The sequence below is a fragment of the Falco punctatus genome (genome assembly GCF_963210335.1).
Source record: "Falco punctatus genome assembly, chromosome: 3".
NCBI classification, from domain to species: domain Eukaryota; kingdom Metazoa; phylum Chordata; class Aves; order Falconiformes; family Falconidae; genus Falco; species Falco punctatus.
Window position 1 is genome coordinate 111,211,118 of NC_137582.1, and position 7,508 is coordinate 111,218,625.

At 49.5% G+C, this 7,508-nt stretch overlaps 1 protein-coding gene and 1 long non-coding RNA gene across 2 annotated transcripts in view; one reads left to right on the forward strand and one right to left on the reverse strand.

Annotated features, from left to right (window-relative positions):
- KAZN (kazrin, periplakin interacting protein) overlaps window positions 1-7,508 on the reverse strand; it is a 225,809-nt gene that overhangs the window by 96,026 nt on the left and 122,275 nt on the right. The window lies entirely within an intron of this gene.
- LOC308061230 overlaps window positions 167-7,508 on the forward strand; it is a 73,846-nt gene continuing 66,504 nt past the window's right edge. The window contains exon 1 of the long non-coding RNA XR_013927125.1: window positions 167-4,469. This is a non-coding gene — a long non-coding RNA (uncharacterized lncRNA). The remainder of the gene's footprint in view (window positions 4,470-7,508) is intronic.

Consider the following 7,508-nt stretch of genomic DNA (forward strand, 5'->3'; position numbering starts at 1 on the left):
TTTGCTGCGGGGGGGAGCAGGGGTTGTGGGTCCCACCAACATGCTGCAAGGCATCCCCCATCCCCGGGAAGGGAAGGGAAGGGAAGGGAAGGGAAGGGAAGGGAAGGGAAGGGAAGGGAAGGGAAGGGAAGGGAAGGGAAGGGAAGGGAAGGGAAGGGAAGGGAAGGGAAGGGTGGGATGTCCGCAGAGATGTTGGCTTTGCCACCCCGATTTACCAGCCGTTCAGACACTACTGTAAGGATCATATAAAAACTTAAATGAAGAGGAAGATTCCAAAGCACTTAGATAGCAGGATAATAGGTGTCGTGAAAAAAATCCTGTGATCAATCAGCAGACAAATAGATACTTAAATTAGGTGTTAGTGGGACAGGTGCAGGAAAGGTGATTATGGGTTGCCTCTCTGTTTCCTTCAGCAGGAACGATGACACACCGGGGTGGGTCAATGTACCCTGTCATTAATACAGCATCAGCATCCAGCTGACAGTTTCTTTGTCCTATGAAGTCAGCTCCAGTGAAGATTTGACATAAGCAGGAGGCACGGGGAAATTCAGACACCTTTGAATTTTCAGGACCCTCTAGAGGCTTTGGCCTGGCAGATTACAGGCAAAACCACTGTCCTTAACTGGGCAGGAGACAGGAATAAATATTTGTACCCAACCATTTCAACTGTGATAATAAATACTGGTGTGAGAACAGCCTTTTCCTCCCTCCCCAGCAAAGAAAACGAGCACCAGGTCTGCAAGGCAGAGCACACGGGAAGAGTCGGCCAGAGCATCCTGAAAGAGGAAGATGCTAAAGAGACGTGGAGGTTTTTTACTGTAATGTTTGTGAAGTAAGTAAAAGATAAGATCTCGAGTGTGGTTCAGGCCTCTAAAATAATCCTGTGATTAATGCAGAAGTGGAGAGCTCCGCAGAGTACAGGAGAGGGGATTTAGCATGCGCAGCGCACCATCCCCCCTGCCGCCTGCCACCCAGGGTACACATTAGCATCCACAAAATTCCCACAGGTATTTCGGGGACTGTACAGCGCAATCCAGACAAGAGTGAAACTTAATGTAGTCTTACGAGGCTACCCAAGGCAAAGCATCCTTCCCTTTCATTTCCATGAGAGGAACCACGCTCTGGTGTAAGTGTCATCATCCTCCCTTGTTTTGCCGTGGCACTGACAGCGGGGGCACGCCTGAGGATCGCACCGCTGGCAAACCAGCCGCTTTTGCAATGAAAGAGTGGGGCTGGGGAGTGTGAAACAGTAAAACTATCTAATTTTCCTCTTTTTTCCTTTTTTTTTTTTTTTTTCCCCAAGGTGCTACCAGCAGGGTGGACTAATTCTGTATTGCATGATTACAAATGTACAATTACATTCCTCACTAAACTATGAAAGCTCTGAAAATCCACATAGATAAAGTTTCAGCATTGAGAAGGCAGCTGGAAAACTGGAGCAATATTCCTACAGATCCACATTACATGATTTGCCGTCAGATTTTAAGGCTTCAGTATGTACTCACTGGTTCTGTGCACGCGGGGCTTGGAGTGTACTGGTGTCTGTCTCCTTACCTGTCTCTAACGGGGGCTGGCTGGAGTCACCTGCTGCCTGAAAAATAACGTATCTCAGGGTTCAGAGAGATCCCTTTATATCAGGTAATTCACAAGTGCTTTACTTCTTTGGCTAGGTAGGAAAATACGGCAGACCCCATTCCATAGGATGGGGAAACTGAGGCACGGGTGGGCTGATCCTGGATGCGAAGGGGTGCTGAGACCCAGTGGAAAAGGGTGCCGACCCCAACCCTTAAAAGCCAGCCAGCCTTTCCAGTTAGATGGGGAACGGTCCCTAGCAACTCCTTCATCTCTTGCCTGAGCGTTGTAGGATGGTCGGTACTCACGCAGTGCCACGCCGCCGAGTGCTAGTGCTTGTGTACGGGCAGGTCGTGGTGCTCCAACCCCGAGGAGGCAGCGGGGGTAGGGGAGGGCTGGGGTTAAAAAACAGGGAATGCCAAGCTGCAAGCACTGGCGCATGGCTGCTGCTGCCCTCCTGACTCAAAATATTTTATCTTGACTCGGCATATTTGGGGGCACAGAGCCCCCAAACTGGTAAGAAACACCCCTTGCTGTTTAGGTCTTGCAGTAGCGCACACGGCTGGTCTGAGCATCACTTCTGAATGAGACCCACTGGAGGCTGATTTACTGTATTTTAAAATTATTTTTCACAATATATAAATTTATTTTCATTTATTTATCTATTTATTTATACATATTATATATAATAAATTATATATTATATGTTATACATTATATATATTATAATCTATAAAAATATAAAGAATTAATATTTTTATTACCCAGCCATGGAAGGGCAGGGGACGTGCTGCTTCTAGTAAAGTCCATTTAATTTTTGACATAAATTACTTTAAAAAAGAAAACCAAACCAAAACAAACACACCAACCTGCCCCACCCCCACCGCACCAAACCCACAGCTGTTGATGAAGTATCTCAGTATAAAAGCAACACTGAGGCAATTTGCGGCCTTTGAAAAATACTGGCTCTAAGTCAGGTCACGGCAGAGATCAAATGGAGGTGCTGTCAACTCACTTGGGCATCTTACTTTGCTCCTGATGCACAACAGTTAAAATCACCCAAAATTATTCCCATTATTCCTGCATTTTCTCCTTTTTCCCTGGGGGAGTACCACTCAGCCAGGCACCCATCTCACCCACCTCCCGGTCTGTAGCATCACCTCCCACCGAGCACTCCCCGCCGGCAGGACGGCCGGGGCTGTGGGATTCCCCAGGCTGTCGGGGCTTTTACTGGTCCCTACGCTTTGGGGGGAAACTGGAGCACAGGCTGGCCGGCTGGGAGCTCCCAGCTGGAGCCAGGTCAGCCCCTGTCTGATTCCCAGCTGCCACTGGGAACAATCTGCGGTCCCCGATGGATAGCACTGCTCACCAGCCAGCACGCCAAGGGGAGCTCAGTCCTCTTATTACAGAGGACTGGAGCATTGTCTGGCCCTTCAGCAACTCAGGTGAGGCTTGTTAATATTAATATTATTGATATTAATAGCTTTGCATGAAAGCAGGGATGTTTTCCCCAAGCCTGGTGCACCAGGGGAGAGATGCCTTCAAATGAGCTGGAGGGATGCAAGGGAAAGCTGATGTTCTCATCAGAGAGACAACGCTACAGGTGGTCTCCGAGAAAGCCAGGGAAGATAGCAGGACTGTCCAAAAAAAAATAAGGATGTAAAAAACTACAGACATAATAATTTTTTAAAAAGCACAGCTGGATGGATTCTGTAGAAAAAACTAAAGATGTTGTTAAGCTCCAGCACATGCAGGAGGTTCTGTGGGTACCAGCACGTTCGATGTTCAGGACAAGACCCAGATCACGAAGCTGGCAGGATTGTCAGCAGAGGGATTTTCAGGAGGTGATACATATAAAAACTGTCGATGGCAATTAAACAGAGCAGGACAACTGCCAAGCTCTTGTGTTTGCTCACTGTCAGTAGGTTTTATGGATATAGAGATATATATCTACAAAGCTATTCAAGTGCATTTAATTTTTCCAATACCCACGTACTGTAGCTTGTATGAGGGTAATAATATGTTTGTCCCATAAAGCCAGTGACTTCGTAACGCAGGACTTGGCTCTCAGGCAGGTTTTGTATTAACTTCCTTCTAGTACATATGGAAACATAAAACCTCTCCCCGTTGCAACCCCTGGGCTGAAGCTTTGCCAGGCGCTGAGTGCAGGCTGTCATACTTCCAGGGTGCTGGGGTGGGCAATAACCTTGGAAAAACCTGGGACCTGCTGGAGAAGGCGCGAGCCGAGGCGCGGGCAGTGGGCAGCTCGCTCGGCACAGCGCGAGGCGGGGGGACAGGGAGGGAAAGCCGGCGGTACCTCCTGTAACATCCACACTTCTGATACCTCCTGTAACATCCACACTTCTGCTCCTGGGTGAAATCCTGGGGCAGAGTGGTGTGAGGGGTGATGCTCCCTCCGGTGCTGGCCAGAAGGTCCGGGCGAGCATGAGGAATGACTTGGGACCCTGGCAGGTCTCCTTGCCTTCTGGTGCCACCCCATGAAAACCAACGGCTCGTAATCTGCGCCAGACCAGCTCACCTCGAGATAAAGATCTACCTTATTTGCAGTTACATAATTAGCAATTACCCTAATTTCACTTACATGAAATTGCATTTTTTTAAAAAAATAAACGTTATCTTTTCTGACAAGAAGAAATAAAGTGGCCTGGGTCTACTTCAGCCTATTTCATAGAAAGCAGCAGCATCATTATCTTGTTCTCAGATAGAACGTCTAGACGCTTTTAATGAAAATATTCATTATTGCTAATTTGCATCTCTTGCAATTCTAGGACGGAAACCAAATGAAGATGTCAAAGCAGGGCTACCTCTGCCTCAGGCAAAAAGGAGATGTGGTGACCCCCGAGTCCTGCCGAATGTGAGCTGAGCTCGTGTGAAAAGTCAGTGTCGCCAGTGTCCACATACGGAGGGCAGCAGTTAGATAAAACTGGATGAACGATGAGCCAAGAAAATCAGAGGAAAATAATTGTGTAAGAACCAGGACCTGAAATCTGTGACTTTAAAGAGGGGAAAAACCAGGGAGCTGAGCAGCGAGCCACCGCAACAGCACAGAAAGCCTGCTCGGGTGGCTTTCGTTTTGTAAGGACACCGAGCCCGACCCAGCCGTAAGGGGGGTTGTGAAGGAATTTGCTTCTGCCCCCAGTGCATTTCAGCAGGAGTGGAGGCTCCTGCATCCCCTCAGCTTATTGCACCTTAAGCTGCAAGGTGTGGTGAAATGATGGTGTCCACCAGCATGGTGGCAACTTGTGCGGGTTTAGTAGAGACTCTTCCTGAAGATAAAAGCGCATTCTAAATGCCCCTTGCTTGCCAGTAGCAAAACTTTCCATTAGTACAGGGAAATATACATTATACCTGAGAAATACACGCTTCGTTGAGCTTGGAGAGTAAAGATAAAATAATCTTTTTACAGCAAATAAGGATGAATACTGAAAAAATAATAAAAAGTTGGTGAATATTCATTTCAACTCCTAAGCAAATTTGCCCTTGTCACATTTGCATCTCTCTTGCGTTCTCTTTCTGTGCAATGGAGTTTTATTAGCACGAACATTCACTGAAAGTGAATTTGAAGCCTGAATACCCATGGGGAAGGAATTTTAAATTCACTTGCTGTGTGCAGTCACCCAAGAAACTTGATCATAATTGTTTATTATACTTAAATATTTATATTGTTGAAGCACTTGTTAGATAAAATGGCCGAGATGCTCCAGTGCTGGGTGCTGTACAAACACTGTCCCAGGCTTTGCAGAAATCACCTCTGTCCCCAGCAAACACACATCGGGGGGTGGGACAAGCTTGACCATGCTCGGTCACCTAAGGGAGGCGAGATGGCAGGTGGCAGGTTTCAAGGTCAAGAGCAAACATCGGGGCAGAGGGGTGAAAAAGCACACTTTCTGCATTTTTCCGAGAAGAACTGAAAAAGTTGCAGCGTGCCGGTCAGAGGGCACCACCTTGCACGGGGGTTGTTCGTACGGGATAGCTGGCATTGAGTTGGTGATTTAAAGTTCATCAGAAACATCCTTGTAGGAGCTTTTTTACTGCCTGAAGTCCTACGGCAGGACTCCGGCTTGCACTCGGGAGCTCAGATGTCAGCGCTCGCAGTGCCTTTAGGGTTTACAATGGATTCTTACATTTTCTGTTCCCCTCCCCTGCTCCCCATTTGCATCTATACACGCTCCAGAACGTGGCACCCACTGCTGCACACAATGGCACTGCCTCCCCAGCAGATTCCTGGCAGGACAGCGGCGGCTCCAGAGCAGGAATCACAGCCCTGCTCACCAGACCAGTTAATACCTTCCCAACCTTCAAAAGCAGCGGCAGCAGCTCGCTGGGCAGGGCAGCGCTGCCCCCAGCCCTCTGCCCCCAAAACGCCTCTGGGGTGGTGGTGTGGTTTTTTTGAGAGGTGGGTGGCACTTTCTGCAATAGGTGACCCCGGTTTTGCTCGGGCACATAGCACCCCACGCATCTTGTGCGCCCCACAGACCTCCCAGCAAGGCACAGGCTGCTGCTTGAGCTAGCACAGACTGCACATCGACCTTCAGAGAGGATTTTCTTGCAAGATGCCAGATAAACTGTATTTTTCAGGGCTGGGAGGGAGGCAGAGTATGGTGTCCAGCCTGTTCTCCCAACCCTCGGGTGCAGCAGGGCTGCAGTCATCTCCCGGCTGCCTTTCACACGGGCGAGCCAGCGTGGTGACGCAGGACTCGGCCGCTCGGGTCACTTGGCTGTGCTGGGAAGAGGCTGAGCCGCTGGCAAGTGCCACATCCCGGTGCTCTGGCCGTGTCCAGCATCCAGGAGCAGCTCCCTGTGAGAGCCAGCAAACAGCACAGCCGCGCTCCTGGGCTTTGGAGGAAGGGGAGGGGGCAGGCTGAGAGCAGGCTTTTAGACCAATCTCTGCTAAATTATTTTTCTCAATCGCCTGCCTTGGTCTAGAATGCAACGAGGGAGCGGATTTGTTATCATTATGGAGGGATAACTGCAAGGTCAAATCCCTGCTGGAAGTGGGGCAGGGCTCTACACGCTGCACCCGCAGACTGGAGCACAAGCAAATTACCAACTATTAAGGCCTGATGAGCAAAAAAAAACCCTGAAATTGAAGCTCGAGTTACAGTAATAAGGATGCAGAAGAGAGAGAACTGCATTAGGACATGCACTGTCTCACGTATACCCCTTAAAAGGGGATCCACCGGCCGGAGGAGGGGATGCAGAGCTGCCCCTCGGAGCGGTGTCAGGTCTCCAGCGGCATCCCTGGCCCGCAGACACGACTGTGTTTTTTAATTATCGCCCACTGCCGTCAGATTAGGGTTGCCTGCACCAATTTGCATTTGCAATATGCCGCGGTGCAACAGTTCCCTGCACCTCTATAGAAACAGCAGGTGTTATTGGCAGGGTAATTACATGCCATCAATAATTATCAAAATTTTAAATTGCCCCAAAGATGCTTGTGAGCAGATCGGATATGGTATTTCACAGCGTTTCCTTCAAGCACAGGCCACTGAGGTGATGCCGGCATCCAAGTAGAAAGCTGTAATTAGGCAAACGTGAGAAGGAGAAGGGGAACCTGATGAGGCAAACCAAGAGAAAGTGGTGCTGGGGACTGCGCCGCTGAAACTGCTGCGGGAAGGGGCAGGGGCCGGGGGGCACCCGCTCCAACAAAATTGTTCCCGAGTAAGCTCGAGCTGCTTTTGAACAACGCTTGAGATCCAGAGGGTTGGAAAGGGGAAGAGTAAAAAATCAGGATCAGTGGAGCGGGGTGATCTCAGGCAAGGGGGGGTGATGGGGCTCCATTGCAGGACGGAGCATCCTCGCAGCCGGAGCAAAAACGGGGGTGCCCCCCTCCCCAGGGAGCTCTGAGGCTGGCGGGGGCACAGCAGCGCTGTGATACCCACACACCTCCATTTCTGTCTTCTTTTATCAAACAG